We start from the raw sequence: 19,670 nt of genomic DNA on the forward strand, positions 1-19,670 counted from the left end.
AATAAATCCCTTCCTTCCATAAACTGCATCTGGTTTGGATGTTCATTTCATCTATGTGGAAAATGACTACAAGGACCTAGCCTATTAACCTCATTTTAACTTGAGGACATCTATAAGGACTCTTTCCAAATAAGGTTACATTTTGATGTACTGAAAATGGTGACTTCAGCATATATTTTTGAAGGTGACACAATTCGATCTTGAAATAGAAGTTACTGCTGTCTTCTGTTTCCTCCTCATTCACTCTGATAGCTCATGCTTCTCTAGAAATTGGTTCTTCTTACGTAAGTGTGGATATCATTGGCTCCAAATTTTGTGGATTTTTTTTTTTTTACAATCTTGTGTTAAACATTTGAATTTTTGTATTTGTCTTATTTTGTTTTTTCTTAGTTGAGTCTGTCAACTAAGAAAATGTCTCACCTTAAATAATCACCTCATCTCTAGGTATTCTTGGCTACCTGTAGCATTCTTTAACTTTCTTTCTTTTTTAGAGAAAAAGTGACATTAAAACATGGCTTGTAGCTGGGCATGGTGGTGCATGCCTTTAATCCCAGCACTCGGGAGGCAGAGGTAGGAGGATTGCCATGAGTTCGAGGCCACCCTGAGACTCCATAGTGAATTCTAGGTCAGCCTGGGCTAGAGTGAGACCAGACCCTACCTTGAAAAACAAAACAAAACAAAAAAACAAACAAAAAACAAAAACAAAAAAACAAACAAACATGGCTTGAACTGACATGAAATAAGGTCTACATGTTTAAAATGTACAATTTATTAAGTTTATATTCTTTTCAATCTGCAAAACCACCACCACAATAAAGGAAATAAAGCTATTTATCTTTCCCTAAATTCGCTTCATGCCCTTTTAAATCCTTCCCTCCTGCCCTGCCTGGTCCACCATCCCAGGCAGCCACTGTTCTGATTTCTGTCATATTTTCTTATTATGCAATACAGTCATACACTGCGCACACATCGTGTGTGTTACAGATCTCAGTTAGCAGTCACTTTGAGGTTCGCCATGTTGAATCCATGTTTTGGACTTCTTTTTCATAATTTTAATCTGTGTGTTCCTTCATACCTTCACACCTGGTGAATTCCTCATGCTGGCTATCCAATTCACACATTCTTTATCACATTGGTTTAAATCTTAAGTGATTTTCATTTTCAATGTTTCTAGAGCTCTTTTTCTTAATTGCCCATTAAGAATTTCTCACTTACAGGTAAAATGGCAGCATAATAACCATGCCAAAGCAGCCTAGGGAGGAAATAAGCAGAAAAACAGCAAAATACACTCTTTGACTAAAAAGTGAAGGTATCTAAGAAGTTATCAACCTCAGAAGAGAAGTAGGAGAGACCCAGAGCTTCTAGACATCACAGAACCAGGCAGAAGTGGCTCCAGCAGCAGTGCCGGTCCATGTAGCCGCCAGACTCTGCCTGAGCTGCAGAAGCCAAGTGAAGGGATTTTCCACTCACACCAGCCTCCTCACAAAGTCAAGAAACCTGAAGGGGGAGCCCGGCGTGGTGGGGCATGCCTTTAATCCCAGCACTCGGGAGGCAGAGGTAGGAGGATCACTATGAGTTTGAGGCCACCCTGAGAATACATAGTGGAATATAGGTCAGCCTGAGCTAGAGTGAGTCCTTACCCCGAAAAACAAAACAAAACAAAACAAAAAAAAAAAAAAAAGAAGAAGAAGAAAGAAAGAGAGAGAGAGAGAGAGAGAGAGAAAGCTGAAGGAGAAGACAGTAGGGACCAGGTGAGCAGCTCCTGAAGAAGAGGATTGTGAGGACCAGCTATGCAGCTCTGGTATAACTTCAGGCACCCTTCGCAGCCTCCCATCCCCCAAACACTGGAGACTAAATCATGAAGCTTTTCCACTAAAGTCATGAACAAGGCAAGGGTGTCCACTATCCCCATTTTTATTTAATATTGTAGTTGAAGTCTTCACCATAGCAATAAGGCAAGAGACACACATAAAAGGGATAAAATTGGAAAGGAAGAGAGTATACAATTTTTTTTTGCAGATGGCATAATTCTATACATAAAGGACCCTAAAGGTTCTACCAACAAAGTGTTAGAGCTGATAAACACCTTTAGCAACATAGCAGGATACAAACAAACACACAGAAATTAGTAGTTTTTCTATATGCTAGCAACAAGCAGGGTAAGGATGAAATCAGGGAATCACTCCCATTCACAATTATCTCAAAAAAGAAATCAAGTACCTTGGAATAAATCTAACCAAGGAAGTAAAATATCTATATAATGAAAACTTTAAAACATGCAGGAAAGAAATTGCAGAAGACACAAAGAAATGGAAAGACATCCCATGTTCTTGGATTGGAAGAACCAATATTATGGAAATGTCAATCTTACCAAAAGCAATCTACACATTTAATAAATCCCCATCAAAATTCCAATTTATTCTTCACAGAAATACAAAAAAAAAAAAATCCTAAAATACATTTGGAAGCACAAAGAACCTCAAATAGGCAAACAGTTTTGAGCAACAAAATAAGTCTGGTAGTACCACCATACTCAATTTTAATCTATATGACAGAGCCATAGTAACCAAAATAGCATGGCACTGGCACAAAGACAGACATGTAGATGTGGAACAGAACAGAGGACTGAGAAGTCAATCCAGGCAGCTATAGTCATCTGAATTTTGACAAAAATGCCAAAAATATTCATTGGAGAAAAGATAGCCTCTTTAACCAATGGCACTTGGAAAACAGGATATCTATATGTAGAAGGATGAAAATAGATCTTTGGCTTTCTCTGTGCACAGGAATCAAGTCCAAATGGATCAAATACTTCAATATCAGTCCTGAAACTGCTAGAGGAAAAGGTAGGGAAAACCCTTCAACATTTTGGCATAAGCAATGACTTTCTGAACATAACTCTAGGTGCTCAGGAAATAAAATCACAAATCAACCACTGGGATCTCAAAAAATTACTAAGCTTTTGTGCAGCAAAAGACACTGAATAGAGTAAAGTGACAATCTATAGAATGAGAGAAAATCTTTGCCATCTATACATCTGACAGAGGATTAATATCCAGAATATACAAAGAACTCAAAAAAAACAACAACAACAACAAAACAATACTAAATCAAACAACCCAATTAAAAAATTGGCTAAGGAACTAGAGAGTTCTTAAAAGAAGAAACACAGATGGCACATACATACCTAACAAAATGTTCTACATCCTTAGCCATCAGGAGATGCAAATTAAAACTACTTTGAGACTCTATCTCACTCCTGTCAGATTGGCTATCATCAAGAAAACAAATGACAAATGCTGGTGAGAATGTAGAAAAAGAGGAACCCTTCTACACTGTTGGTGGGGATGTAATCTGGTCCAGTCATTGTGGAAATCAGTGTGGAGGTTCCTGAGACAGCTAAAAATAGATCTACCATATGACCCAGCTATACCACTCCTAGGCATATATCCTAAGGACTCATGTCACTACCTTAGAGATATTAGCTCAACCACATTTATTGGCACTCTATTCACAGTAGCTAGGAAATGGAACCAGCTTATATGTTCCTCAGATGATGAATGGATAATGAAGATGTGGTACATTTACACAATGGAATTCTACTCAGTAGTAAAGAAAAATGAAATTTGCAGGGAAATGGGTTGATCTGGAAGTGATTATACCGTGAGGTAACCCAGGCCCTGAAAGCCAAACGTCACATGTTCTCTCTCATATGTGGATCCTAGCTACAAATATTTAGATTTGTATGTAAAGTGGAGTAAAAATCAGTAGCAGAAGCCAGTAAGCTAGAAAAGGGCTATAAGGGAAGGAAGAGAGTGGAGGACTTAAGGGGATGGTTAGATAGATAGATAGCTAGATAAACATATAGATAGATAAACAGATTACTGGGGGTGCAATGGCATAAGTGGGGTCATAGGAAGAGATTGAGTAAAAGAAGGGTGGGAGAGAGTTAATCAAAATTCAAGATGCTGTAAATAAGCCGTCTGGAAATCTACTTTTGTGGATAATGGCACATCCAGAAGCCATAGACTGTTAATAGAAAAATTTCAGTGCCAGGGATGGGATATATTCCAGTGAGTCGTTGGCCAGGGAGGTCCCTGATGCCCCAAAAACATTACAGGCCCACTGCCAAGGCTCTTGATTTCCCACTAGAAAAGATGATAAGACCCTATTGCTGAAGACTGTCTATGCTTGGGCTGCAAGGTCACTGAGAAATCAGCTGAAGCTGAGCTGAACCTTCTCCCTATAGACCAGCTGACAGAAAGCTGGGAAAAGCTGTACTACATGCAGTCCTATAGAAGACAGAAGTCATTGGCAGTGAAAACAGTGGACATTGCAAGCCTTAAGTTCGCCCAATCAGGCCAAATGACCAAATGGGTGCATTAGTGGCATGTCTGTTATGGGGGAATTCAACTGCTCTCTAACTGAGCTAGAGGTCCACTCTATGGGAGGGAATACATGCTTGGTACTAAAAACCTAATCAAAAAGCCTATGGTGGGAGTAGTATGGTAGTAGTATAAAGCCTGCTCTTGTCTGGTTAAATGCACATATTATGCTCACCAAACTGCCCTGTAAGCACTTTACTTAACATTCATACTCATATATTAATGCTACTCTCACTTTTGGTTAGAGAACCTTCTCTTTTCAGATGGTGGTGACCACTGAGGTGACTCAAAAGGCACCACAGTGCTGAGAAGAAGTGACAGAGGAATATTCTGCACTTAAGTATTTCTATCATATTTTCCAAGGCTCAGGGTCCATTGTGGAAGAGGTGATGGAAAGATTGTATGAGCCAAAGTAAGGGTAAGACTCCATACAATGACTGTTCAGACACAAATAGGTCTCAATATCCATGATATTGTGGTGCCTAGCACTACCTTCACAAGGCCCTCATAATAGGAGGAAAAGACTATGACATCAACATAAAAGAGAGACTAATGGAGAGAGGGAGGGGTTGTGGTGTAGAGTGGATTTGTGGGAAAAGTGAGGGAGGGGAGAGAATTACCATGGTTTGTTGTCTGTAATTACTGAAGTTGTCAATAAAAAAATTAAAAGAGGGCACACCCTCCTGTTGCTGTGGTCCACCTTATGTTGGCCAGGGGGTGATGTCCACCCTCTGCTCATGCCAGCGCTTTCCCCTGCCATCGTGAAGCTTCCCCTCGAGCCTGTAAGCCAAAATAAACCCCTTTTTCCCAGAAGCTACTCTTGGTTGGGTGATTTCTACCAGCAATGTGAACCGGACTGCAACAGTAAAGTGGTACCGAGGAGTGGGATTGCTGCTAGACACCTGACTGTGTGGCTTTGGCCTTTTGGAGCTGATTTTCAAGAGGAAAATGGAAGGAGTTGAAACCTTCGCCTAAGAGATGCTTTGCAGTGCTGTAAGTACAGCTTGATGGTCTATCCTGGTCAGAGCTGAAAGACCTGAAGGCAGTAAGAACTATGGACTGTGAGGTTTGGCTTATGAGGGTGAGAAAGAGCTTTGCTTGGACTGGGCTAGCAGTTTGTGTGAGAAGCTTGCTCTTGTGCCCATGTCCTGAGAAGTTGTGCAGGGTTGCTTTGCATAGAAATGAACTGGTGTGTGCAGAGGAATATGGCACAGAAAGAAAAATCTTTGGGTGAACTGTTGCCCGTTCAGCTGCAACTGAGAGATTACAACCTATGAGACTGGGCTAGCTGACCTGCGCTGGGGCAACAAGAAGAATGTCAGCTCTTTTGAAGGGGCCTGAGTGCTCAAGGAGTGCCCTGTTCTTCAAAGTCTGCTTTAATCCCCCCTGGATTAACAAATTGGCACCCTACCTGGTATTGTGGAGTATAAGAAATGCTGGAAAGAGGATCATTGAGTTTGCAACACGGTCTTATGTTTTGGAAATGGCCATGGGCAGTGTGAAGCGGGTCTGCTGGTTGCCTGCATGGAGACCCCATGGGGCCATGAAGATGAACCGTGGCTTGCAGTGGAGACCCAGTGGAGATGCCGGGACCATGAGATGGCTGCCGAGGAGCTGCCGGCCCCGATGAAGTTTTCCAGGACTGTGAGTAGCCTAGCTGGAGGGGCGGAATTGGAATGCCAGAGATTTGTTGCTGGTTAGAATTATCGGACTTGAAGATTTGTCACTGGTTAGAGTTGCTGGACTTGAAGCTACAGAGTTTGATATTTGCCCTGGTTGTTTTAAATCTTGCATTGGTTGAATGTTTCTTTGCTATGCCCAATGCCATCTTTTGCAGTGTGAATATTTATTCTGTGCCATTAAAAAAAAAAAAATTAAAAGAGACTATTTCTGTCTGTTGAGTTTCATCATTTCTTGTTATATTTTAAATTTTCCCCACAATTTATCCCTTGAAGAGCCTAAACACATGCATTATAAGTTTTTTCAATCATTCTCCACTATTTAAAAACTAGTCTGGATTGATTATCAGCATTTTATTTCTTTGTGTATTTAAGAACTTTGTTGTGGAAACTTTTCTCATATTAGAAGCTCTCTAACTCTTCATCAATTAATCTTAACAATTCTCTTCTTACCTAGGGAGTTTTGAGCCTGCTCTCACATGGTCACCAAAACCTTTAAATCCAAATCTATTTGGGAAATATAACAGATACTTATATCCAAGCATGGTTGTCTTATCTTGATTTTGTTCATCAGGTAATATTTATGAGAGTGCAAATGGCAATATCAAAGTATAATTTTAAAACACCACATTGATTAAAATTGAGCTCTTGTCAAAAAAAGTGGCCATTTTGTAAAGGACTTATTTGGAAGAGTGATGGTATAATTATTTCCAGAATCAAGTCAATATTTGAATTTCTAAAATAAATCAATTCTACAATTTTATGAATTCTATTTTATTTTGGCATGAACTATCTTCAAAGATTCTTAAAAAATATTTTCATTTAGGGCTGGAGAGATGGCTTAGTGGTTAAGCGCTTGCCTGTGAAGCCTAAGGACACTGGTTCAAGGCTCGATTCCCCAGGACCCATGTAAGCCAGATGTACAAGGTGGCACATGCATCTGGAGTTTGTTTGCAGTGGCTGGAGGACCTGGTGTACCCATTTTCTCTCTCTCTCTCTCTCTCTGCCTCTTTCTCTGTAAATAAATAAATTTTGGGCTGGAGAGATGGCTTAGCGGTTAAGCGCTTGCCTGTGAAGCCTAAGGACCCCGGTTCGAGGCTCGGTTCCCCAGGTCCCACGTTAGCCAGATGCACAAGGGGGCACACGCGTCTGGAGTTCGTTTGCAGAGGCTGGAAGCCCTGGCGCGCCCATTCTCTCTCTCTCCCTCTATCTGTCTTTCTCTCTGTGTCTGTCCCTCTCAAATAAATAAAAAATAAATTAAAAAAAAATAATAATATATTTTTTTTTTTTTAAAAGAAGGTCAATGCAAGTACTCCCAAGGCAGAGCAGACATCTATTCATTGTGAAGATTTTAACTGCAGTGTGGGCTGGACAGGGAATTGCTTCTTGGCCCTTTCTTGTTTTTCCAGGTATCCAAGGATTAAAACCAATACACGACTATCATGCTAACAGATACCTCAAAGACCCACTCCATACAAAGAGCGGGACACGCGGGCCATTGGGGAGTCCAGTGCTGTGTGACAGAAACCTCTGTCGGGGGGCTGGTTTTAATTCCATGCTTGCTTAGAAAAGCAATTTGCCTGGGGTCCAGGGCCTAGTCCCCGACTGAAAGGTTCAGGGCACTTGTCATCAATTCTACAGCTGAGAAACTCCCAAGCTTGGGCCTAGGGCTGCTGCACTGAGGAATTACTCTTAGAGTCTGATGACCTTGCTTCGTGATCATTCCCTGTGGAGAAGAAAATTAGGATGAGCAACCCCAAGTTACATCCAAGGAAATACAGGCATTTGATTTTTGAACATTTTCATCAAATTAAAACCTCTTGGGTGATACAACTAGAAAACAACATTTCAGTGGAAATATGTCTGGTAGTCTCTCTATATGCAAAGTTCAACTTCAGGGCAATAAAAAGAAACAGCCATTATGTAATCAGATCAAATTGTTGGCTATTGAGAAGAGTTTCTGGTTCATTCTCATCTGTGATAATAAATAGATCTTTTATATTGCCAGTGTAATTTTAATCATAGTCAGTCCTTATTCTAAATAGTTTTGTCTGGGAGATCTTTACCATGGTCTCTTATTTATTTAGATCTCATTATTTAAGACACACAATAGGCTCAGTAAAGGCAGGGTTGACCCCTTCTTGCTTTTCATAAGGATTCAAAAAAAAAAAAAAAAACAAAAACGGGAATGTAGTTCTATAAATAAAGAGAAGTCATTTTTCTAAATCCCTGGTAAAGAGAGGCAGAGTGGAGGCACGAGGCAGGCCAGGGTTCCCTTCAAGCCACAGTATAGACGATAAGGACATGCATGTGTTCTAGTTCTCTATCTTTCTCTCTCCACTGAACTTGGCTTTGGGAGACCTTATAACACACACTGAACAGTTTGTTGTCCTAGCAAAGGCCTAGATTCACATCTTGCTTGATTGGATATGACCTGCATAGGGTTCTGGAAACATTTGAACCCATGAAAAAAATAAGAGCTTACATTTAAAATTTTGTATTTTTAACTTCTCATGAAAAAAATAATAATAAAACAATCAAAAGCTCTGGTTACCTAAGATCCATAGTTCTTTGAGGCAACAGCTGGCAGGCTTGGGGTAGTGGCAGAAGATCTTCACTTAGCCACAGTCTTGAGCTTCCCTTTTATATGAACGGCTGAATCCCTTCAGCTTTGTGAAGCACGCCTTTTCCTGAGTTCTTATTTCTTCATGCAACAAAGATTTACCAAGGATCTCTGTTCTAAGGTCTGCCCGTGCAGAAATGAAAGGAATTAGACAAAGTTCCCACTCTCACAATACTTCTGTGTTAAGGAGATGCTCGCAAACAAGATATATGCGCTGTTAGATGAAAAGTATTTTAGAAAACAATCGAGCATGATGGGCCACGTATTACTGCGTCTGCTTAGATACTTACAAGAACGATGCTTGCCTGCACACTTGTGGTTCAGTGTGGCGTTAGCCAGTGAAGTGGGAATGAGTGATCTATGTGCTTTGGGTGGAAACATTTCCTGGCCTTGGCTTGCCCTTGCTTTCCCTTGCTCTGGCAAGTGTGCTCACACTGAAAGGACTTATGAAGACGGATGGCCTGGGAGAGTTCCTTGGTGGACTTTTCATACTGGTAATGTTTTGTTGAAGCCAGTGGGATTTGACAAAGGGTTGTCACAGCACCATAACACTCACCAGTCTGAGTGGAAGCATGGTAGGGGTCAAGAGTGATGGGAGGGGGATGTTGAGGTTACAGGTATGCTGGTCTGGGAGGTCTTTTCTGGAGGTCTATTTGACCCCATGAAGGGAATGCGTGAGGTGATGCACTGTGTGGAGTGGATGAGGCAGAGCTATGCATGTCCTCAGCACAGAGACTTGAGAATTTTCTAATTTTTCATTTCTATTCCTCTCCTTCCTCAAGGCTTTATTAAAATACGCATACTAATGTAAGATAGCAACTGAAAATAACAGCTGAATATAAGCAAGGTAGCCGGCAAGTTGCAGTGCTGGCCTGGCGTTCCTCACCTAGACCTTCTGTTTCCTACTTTTCAGCTGACTTCAGCCCACAATTCGATGCTGCAGAATCCATCAACGGGCCCGTGTTGACTCTCCCAGCGACACAGGCCAGGCAGCTTTCATCAGCACATCCACCTCAGAGCTTATTCCCAAAGACGAAAGAGACAGAATAACATGTTCCACTTTGTTTTGATTCCACTGGCCTGCTAAGACTTGGTTTCAGAGACACATATAAAGTAAATCAGCTCAAAGATAAAGAAATTTAATGTGTTTTGCAGCCATGAAAATTGTCTTTGCTGTATGCAATTACTTGCCTCAGTGTGTCAAGCTGATGTTTAAATTAGACTATGGATAGACACTTTATTTCCCTATTCATCAGTGCCATTCAGGTATTCAGTTTATTATAACTTAAATTCTGATTTGATTTATATAAACACACAAAATTATGTGCTTTCTGTGTGCCTTGTGGATTACTTCAACCCACTGTGATGATCTCAGTGCTTCTGCATACTTTAGCCACCAAATCAAACATGAAGTAATGAGGGCTGGAGAGAAGCTTAGCTGTTAAGGCACTTGCCCGTGAAGCCTAAGGACCAAGGTTTGGTTTCCCGGTACCCATGTAAGCTAGATACACAAGGTGGTGCACGCATCTGGAGTTCATATGCAGTGGCAGGAGGTCCTGGTGGGCCCATTCCTTCTCTCTATCCACCTCTTCCTCTCTCTCTCTCTTAAATAAATAAATAAAATACTTTTTAAAAACATGAAATAGTGATTATAATGATTAAATAGGTAAGTCCTTTTTAAAAATTAACTGCTGTTTTCTCCACTCCTGAGGAAAAAACTTGAATCAGTAATTTCTTTTTTTTTTAATTTATATTTTAATAACTTACCAAGTAGTAGGTTTCCTAATGGCTTATTCATACTTTTGAAGTTTCATGAACCTACTAATTCCTTGAGTCTACATTTTCTTTGTTTTTTATTTGTATTCTTGGTCTCCAGGAACTGTGTCTTCTACCAACTCTTCTCTCTAGAACCCTAGACATGAACATAGGAAGTATCAGGGCAGGTAGAAAAAGAATGTGGAAATCCTGCCATGAGCAGATCTGGGGTCTGATACCTTAGATGTTGTACCCATTGACTGTATCCTGCTTTGTACTTGATGGGTATTTTTGGTATTGGTTCTGCTTTGGGAAACAGTTGGAAAACAGCCAGAATAAAAGCAAATGCAAGCTATTCCAGCAGCATTCCACACCCTCCCTGAGGGTCTTACTGTGAAGGTCAGGAGTTCAGACCTCCAGGCCACTCAGTTTGACCGTGAGCCTTGAGCGAAGATCTACGGAATAGTCTCCTGTGACCTCACTGGAGAAGCAGGCCGTGCCACAGGGAGCAAGCTAAGAGTGCTTGAATATAGAGCGGGGCTGTGCAATAGAGGCAAGAAGGTCTACGACCCACCAGGCAGGGGATGCTGGGGTTGGCTTTCTGGACGAGACTAGAGATGGATTTTGTGGAATAAAGGGATTTTCATGATCAGGGAGAAAAACAGAGATAGGCCAATGGTCAGAAACAATCTACATCAAGAGGCCAGGTAAGGATACCAGGTTACACTTGACTAACTTTTACTAAACTATTCCACAGTTTAAGTCTTAACTATTAGACTAGAACACAGGAGAAGCCTTAGGTGCCTTTGACTTGTTGTGCCTTAGTTCTCCTTAGTGGCCAAGAGAGAAGATAGTTCTGAACAGAGAAGTGAAGGAGCAAGATAGCCAACCCATCAACCTAGCGCTACGCGAGGCAGGTGGGGAAGACAAAGAACTACACGTGCTTAACAGTAATGGTTCATCCAAGGAAGGATGGCGGGGCTACAGAGACTAAGGAAGGTGAGAGGACCCATCTGGATAGGTTTTCCACTGTTTTCTGCTACCCGACAAGTTCACTGATTTGTTGTTTGGAGTTTACCATGAGATAGTAAACAATACCTCATGAAAGGAATACACTAACATTGCACAGCGTGGGTCAGTTCTGCTCACTTCTAGTATTGTACTCCCGCAGACACGGTGAAGACTGTATTTTTTCTTCTCATTTTGTTAAGTGACCTAGCGACTCACCAGAGGGCAGCAGGCTTATAAACAACAGCGAGGTAAACGCTCTAACTGAGGCTAAGATGTCAGAAACCATACTACTTGAATTAAACCAATCCGCCTGTTTTCCTTCTAACTCTTCATGACTTTTAGGGATAGCGCGGAACTTGGAGCCAGAGTGGAGACTCTGGGTGGTGGTCAGAGGCAGCACACAAGAACACTGGGCAGGTAAGAGTCACCTTTGGAATAGTTCACAAAATGTGGAAAAGTACTGAGGAACGCAGCATGGGAGAGGACAAAATATTTCTTCAGATATTTCATGATTTGTTTTTTAGATTGGAACTCGTTAGAATAAGAGTGACGAATGGAAACTCAAAAAGTATGAAGGCAGGCAAACTAATCTGGTGGAATTTGTCAGAGCTAAATGAATAAACGGAGTGGACAGTCACCAGAGAGGGCCTGGTTAGGGAAGGAGGGCCAGAAAGATTGGTCTTCTGTTTTTTGGTTATTTTATTAAAAAATTGTATTTATATATTTGAGAGCAACAGACAGAGAGAAAGAGGCACAGAGAGAGAGAGAGAGAGAGAGAGAGAGAGAGAGAGAGAGAGAGAGAGACACAGAGAGAGAGACAGAGAGAATGGGCATGCCAGGGCTTCCAGCCACTGCAAACAAACTCCACATGCATGCGCCCCCTTGTGCATCTGGCTAAAGTGGGTCCTGGGGAATCGAGCCTTGAACCGGGGTCCTTAGGCTTCACAGGCAAGTGCTTAACTGCTAAGCCATCTCTCCAGCCCTTTTGGTTATTTTTTAAATAATTTCTTTGTCGTTTGTTGTGGCTTCATTTCATCAAGAAATCTAGGAAGGGGCTGGAGAGGTGGCACCGTAGCTAAAAGCTGATGGCCCAGGTTCAATTCCCCAGTCCCATGTAAAGCCAGATGCACAAAGTGGTACACGCACCTGGAATTCATTTGCAGTGGCAAGAGGCCCTAGTATGCCCATTTTTTTCTCTCTCTCTCTTCTTGAAAATAAATAAATAAAAATATTAAAAATAAAAAGAAATCCAGGAACATAGAGAAAGATGGGTGAATCATAGTCCAGGCAGCAACAAAAGACTAGTGAGTGTCCGACTTGCTGGAGGGAGCAGGAGATGGTCGCTGGGCTTGCAGCTCACCGCCTGCTGTCTTTTGGCATTGGACTTTTATTCATAAATAGGAGGTGGGACTAACAGATCTCTTGACAAGCTATTCTACAGTTCTCTTACTTTGTCATTGTACACATGTATTTCTCTTTCCAACAGCTTGGATGCATTAAAACATTTGCAATAAATCATATACCATATGGTGAAAATAAGTCACATAAAAACTATAAGTTTTTGAGGACAGACATTCGAAGTTTTAGAAGAAGAATGACCTGCATTTTGAATTACTCATCATTGGTCTCCAGCCGTAGGGTTGATCTCACCTATGCTTTAGACTTGTAAAATCATATATAAACTCATCATGTTATTTCCCTGGCAGTTATGTCTATAAGGTTCCTGATTTCTTTAGGGATATCATTATTTTCCTTATCATTGACCTCCAAAACTGGGGATGCTCATCAAAATCCATTTTATTCTCACAATGCCAATTTCTAAATTATGTCAATTTTTCCTTAATACATGTATTAGACTACGCCCACTCACTTGTCCGGAGTCCTACTGTTGGAAAACTCTTTGGAGTCATAGTTTAGATTGTGTCGTCATTCCCCTGTCCATTTCTCTGTTCAAAAAGTTTGCACAGGGGCTAGAGAGATGGCTTAGCAGTTAAGGCACTTACCTCTGAAGCCTAAAGACCCAGGTTCAATTTCCCAGTGTCCACGTAAGGCAGATGCACAATGTGGCACATGTGTCTGGGGTTTGTTTGCAGTGGCTACAGGTCCTGGTGTGCCCATTATCTCCCTCCCTCCCTCTCTCCTCTCTCTCAGTCTCTCTCTCTTTTTCTCTGCCTTGCTCTCTTTAATAAATAAATAAAGTAAAATTTTTTAAAATACAAAAATTTGAGCCGGGCGTGGTGGCACACGCCTTTAATCCCAGCACTTGGGAGGCAGAGGTAGGAGGATCACCAAGAGTTCGAGGCTACCCTGAGACTACATAGTGAATTCCAGGTCAGCCTGAGCCATAGTGAGACCCTACCTTGAAAAACAAAAACAAACAAACAAACAAACAAAAAATTTTGCTAAGATTCTCTACTATTAGTCCATTCACACTCCCTTTGTCTTTACATTATCTGTGGGCTAAAACGTGAAAAAATGCTTCTTAAATATATTATCATTTTTAAAACCCTTAATATACTTTAATTGCTTTTAAGAAAAGAAAGAAAAACAGTTCTTCATTTTTGCCTATATACCTATATTAGTTATGCTGTTTTCATGTCCTCATTCTTTTCTTTTTTAAAAAATAATATTGCCCTAGAGGGGTAGCTCAGCAGTTAAGGTGCTTGCTTGTTAATTAAGCCTGACAGCCTGGGTTCGATTCCTTAGTACCCACATAACATCAGATGCACAAAGTGGTGCATGTGTCTGGAGTTTGTAGTAGCAAGATGCCCTAGGGTACCCATTCATTCTTTCTGTCTTCTTGCAAAGAAATAAAGATATTTTAAAAATACACACATTGCTGTGTGTCTGGATTATTCTGTTCATTCTCTCTGTATTCTTGCAAAGAAATAAAGATATTTTAAAGATATACACATTGCTGTGTGTCTGGATTCTTCTGTGTAAATACATAGGCATGCATGTGTCAATAGTGCATGTGTGGAGGTCAGAGGACAGCCTGGACATGTTTATACTCTTCGTCCTCAACCTTCTTTGAAACAGTCTCTCTTACCTTGCAGATGAATGGCAGACTAGCCGGCTCAGGAGCTTTGAATTCTCCTGGCCCTGGAACCCATTGTCTTAGGCACATTGGGAACCCTAAGCCATGTGCCACTTTCCATCCAGCTTTAAGTGAGAGCTAGAGGGGCTCTAACTCTGGTTAGCGGTCTTTGCAAGCAATCACCTGTAATTGCCGAGCCACCTTCCGAGCTGCACCATCCTGCCTTTCTGTAGAACCGAACTTCCAGGAGGCTGTGGAGGCAGAGCCTATGTTACTTAGTGAGATCCTGTCTCAAGCACGAGCAAATTTCTACCTAGTATAACTTTTCTTCAATTTGAACATCTTCCTTCAGTGTTTTATAATATTGGTTTGTTAGTGAAAAAATATCTCAAGTTTTACTTATGAAAATGGCTTTTAATAGCCTTAATTTTGGGATGAGATTTCACTGATCAAGAAATTTTTAAAATATTGTCTTCTACCTCTATTGCTTGCGATAAAAAGTCAGATTGTGTTTTCATTGTGCTCCTGTATGAGATATGTCTTTTTCTCACTCTCACTTCTTGTAAGATTTTTTTTATTTAACTTTCTTATGCTATAATTCAGTGTGTATTTTTAAATAAAATTTTGAAAAAAATTGTTCCATATTTCTTTTTTTAAAAATTTCTATTTATTTATTTATTTGAGAGTGTCAGACACAGAGAGAAAGACAGATAGAGGGAGAGAGAGAATGGGCGCGCCAGGGCCTCCAGCCTCTGCAAACGAACTCCAGACGCATGCGCCCCCTTGTGCATCTGGCTAACGTGGGACCTGGGGAACCGAGCCTCGAACTGGGGTCCTTAGGCTTCACATGCAAGCGCTTAACCACTAAGCCATCTCTCCAGCCCCCATATTTCTTTTGATAGTTGTTCTGTTTCATTATACCACCTTTCTTATGCAAGAAATATATGATTTTAGACTATGTGGCATGATACCACAGGTTATTAAAGATTTTTCATTATTTTAGAAAAACATTTTATTTATTTATAAGCAGAGAGAGAAGAGAGACAGAGAGAGAATGGGCATGCCAGAGCTGCCAGGCCACTGTAAATGAACTCCATATGCATGCACCATTTTGAGCATCTGGCTTTATGTGCATACTGGGGAATTGAACCTGGGTTGTTAGGCTTTGAAAACAAGTGCCTTAATTAATGATCAATCTATTCAGTTCATGTTTTCTTTATTTTGTAGTTTTTTTCTCTCTTTGTTTCAGATTTTATTGAACTGCCTTAAAATTTGGTGATGTCTTTTTTGTCATGTTTACTCTGTTAATCACATGTTATTTTTAATTTAAGATTTTATATTTTATCAGTTCAAGGATTTCCATTTTGACATCTGTATAGTTTTCACACCTCTCCTAAAATTGTGTATTTTCACTTGTTACATTAATATTTTCACATAATTTCTTAAGCATATTTTTCATACTTTCAATTCCGTGTCATCTAATTTCAGTACATACCAGACATGAATCTGTTTCGTTTAACTAAGTTTTCTTTGGCTGTAGATCACATTTTCTTGTTGACTTACATGCTTAGGAATTTTTTTTATTATATAATGAATGTGATGGCTGAAATATCATATAGAATATGAATGTTGTCAAATTCCTCTACAATGTGTTTGGCTTCAATGAGGACTTCAGTGACTCTTGAACGAATGTTCACTGTCCCCTTGGTCGTAGGGTGAAATCCTTAGAACTGGAACAGGGTTTTTATATGTAAGGCATGTTTCTTCTGGGATTTATCAAAAGTGTGACATTTTTACTAATCCCCTTTAACTCCCTAAATTATGTGTCTGCGTTGGATAGCAGGTAAAATGTAATTTTGTATCTTTTGGCCTTCTCAGTGTCTAGGTTTCTGCTGCTGAGTCACATGGAATCTTACTTCTCATAGGCATGGTTCAATAGTCAGTTCAGGATTAATCAGAAGTTTTACTTCAGATTTCAAGGGTTCTGTCTGTAGCTTGCTTCTCTCTGGGATTTCACCCCTTAGTTTTCAACCATGACAGCGGTCCAAAACTCTACCTTCTGACTCTTGTTATAAGAATATGGAAATCACTTGCAGCTCTGTGGGTCTGTAGACAGCATGAGTGGGAAAGCCAAGCATGGGTTTCACATGTTGGGGTCCTTCTCAAGGATCAAGTCTCCTCTTGTTTGGTCTGCTTTTGATTACACTCTAGTACCTTCAAACAGTTGTTTCTAATATTCCCTGGGAACGTTAGTCCAATATAAGATACACTGCAACAGCACAGGCCCCGAAACTCTGTACTGAATCCAAATGAGTCCTAAGGCCTTAACCTGACTTTCAAAATCCCACAGGAATATCCTTTCTGATGGTTAATTTTATGTGTCAAGTTGCATAGGCTAAGGGATACCCAGAGAGCTGGTAAAGTATTATTTCTGCATGCCTCTGAGAGGATGCCCCTGAAAGAGATTAGCAGTCAAATCAGCAGATGGTATAAAGATCACCTTTATCAAAAATGGGCAGGTGCCATTGGATTCACTGAGGGCCCTAGCAGAACAAAAAGCTAGATGTAAAACCAAATTCCTGTCTCTGCTTCAGCAGGGACATCCATGAATATTCTCCTTTCTGGAAGAAAACCACTGCCTCAGGCTCTTGGGCCTTGGGACTCAGAGAGAGATGTAATCCCACTTGCTGCCTTGATTATCAGGTCTTTAGGTTTGTGTTGGAACCACACCATACCACCAGCTTGCAGACATCACATTGTGAGACTTCTCAGTCTCCATAAGCGTGTCAGCCAATTCCTCACAATACATCTCTTTCCATATGGCTGACCATGTATCCTATTGGCACTCTGCCTCTGGATAACCATGAACAATTTGGTCTCCAAATTCCTTTTTTAAAAAAATATTTTATTTTTATTTATTTATTTGAGAGAGGGAAAGAGAGAGAGAGAGAGAGTGAGAATGAGAATGAGAATGAGAATGGGTGCACAAGGGCTTCTAGCCATGTGCATATGGCTTACTTGGGTACTGGGGAATCAAACCAAGGTGCTTTGCCTTTGCAGGTAAGTGCCTTAACCACTAAGTAATCTTTCCATCCCCCCACCCTTTTTTTTGAGGTAGGGTCTCACTCTAGCCCAGGCTGACCTGGAACTCACTGTGTAGTCTCAGGGTGGGCCCAAACTCATGGTGATCCTACCTCTGCCTCCCAACTGCTTGGATTAAAGGCATGTACCACCACACCTGCCCCTAAATTCTTTTTTTACTTTTTTTAATTTTTAAAATATTTTTATTTATTTATGTATTTGCAAGCAGAGAGAGATAGAGAGAAGAAAGAGAGAGAGAGAATGGGCACTCCAAGGCCTCAGGCCGCTGCAAATGAATTTCATATGCATGTTCCACCTTTTGCATCTGGCTTACATGTGTTCTGGGAAACCAAACCTGGGTCCTTTGGCTTTGCAGCAAGTGCCTTAACCACCAAGCCTTTATCCAGTTCTATTTTTATCAAATTTTAAAAGTATTCTTTGTTCTGGTAGAAAAGAAATTTTAATTAAGTAGAAACTTTTTATGGACACATCATATGCTGGTACCATCGTTTCCCTCCTCCCTGCCCCTACTCAACTGAGGGCCCTCCTTAGTGGGATTTCTGGTATTCACCATGTAGTTGTAGGTTATAAGTTATGAGAACATAGCCCTCCCTTTTTACTTTGTCTTCCATTTCTGTCTCTATTTTTTTTTAATTTTAAAATATTTTTATCTTTATTTAGTTGAGAGATACAGAAATAGGCAGGGGAGGGGAGAGAGAGAGAGAGAGAGAGCACAGGCATGCCAGGGCCTCCAGCCACTGTAAATGAACTCCAGATGCATGCACCCCCTTTGTGTCCAGCTTACATGCGTCCTGGAGAATCAAACCTGGGTCCTTTAGCTTTGCAAGCAAACACCTTAACTGCTAATCCCTCCAGCCCCTATGTCTCTTTTTTATCAAAAGCAAACAAAGGCTGGAGAGATGGTTCAGTGACTGAGTAAATTTCCTGCCCCAGCATGAGGGCCCAAGGGAGCCTGAGACCCACTGAGTTGAGTCTCCAGAACCCATATAGACAGCTGGATGTGGCTCTATAATCTGTAGCCACATTCTAGTGGACAGCAAAGGCCAGAGAATTGCTAGAACTTGTTAACATCAAGCTCCAGAATCAGTAGGACACGCCATTACAAGGAAACACAGGCAGATGATCATGGAAGGAGACACCTGGTATCTTCCTCTGTCTGCTGCAGGCAAGCCCACAGGCACCGAGGTGAGCGCACATAATATCAGCATGTACTACGCAAATGAAAAAAAGTAAAATTATTCAAAACATTTAGAAAAGAAAATTGACTGACCTAAGTAAGCATGCTCAGTTTCTGCTCTTGAACTCATTATTTAAGTTTGTGGGAGGAGCCATGAGTGGGGAGAGCAGTCTGCCTTGTTGTTGCAGCAGAGTTCTTCCATAGGGAAACAGAAAGAAAGAGTGAACTCTACCCCAGCCACACAGCAAATATTAAGTAGATTCAAAACCTCACGTGTGTGTGTGTGTGTGTGTGTGTGTGTGTGTGTGTGTGTGTGCATGTGCATGCCCGCGCATCTGTGTCTGTGCTTTTTTGGAATGTAATCTCTAATTTCCATATATGTTTATTTTACTTTTTCTGAACATTATTGAAGTTATTATGTCATGCTAACATAACTTATTTCTCTGGGCCTCTTTTTTCCCCCTAGGTTCTCTTTAAAGTCAGAGGCTAGTTTTGCTCATACTTCAATATCTCTCAACTACTAATATAGTTATTGATAAATGGTTAGCCTTCAATGAATATTTACAGAATGAGAACAAGAGTTGAATGAAATTATCCATGAAGCAAAAGAGTGGGTGTTCTATCCCAAACAAGATCAAGCCAAGAGTGATGTAATAATTTAAAATAGAATGAGTAAAGCCATCAGGGGATACACTTCTGTTTAAAGTGGCTAATTGCTTCTTTGCATAGAAATTGGCAATGACATCACCAGCGTCCTCCAGTTGCCAACGACCATCATCTTACAGACAGTGTGGGAGACTCAGCAGGTATGCTGAGACAGAACTCAAAGGACTTCTGATAGCACCTTTCTAGAGCCTAAGACCAATCTCTCTGGAGGTTTTAGACATCTTAAATTACTCAA

Source organism: Jaculus jaculus, chromosome 4 (assembly GCF_020740685.1).
Source record: "Jaculus jaculus isolate mJacJac1 chromosome 4, mJacJac1.mat.Y.cur, whole genome shotgun sequence".
Taxonomy (NCBI): Eukaryota; Metazoa; Chordata; class Mammalia; order Rodentia; family Dipodidae; genus Jaculus; species Jaculus jaculus.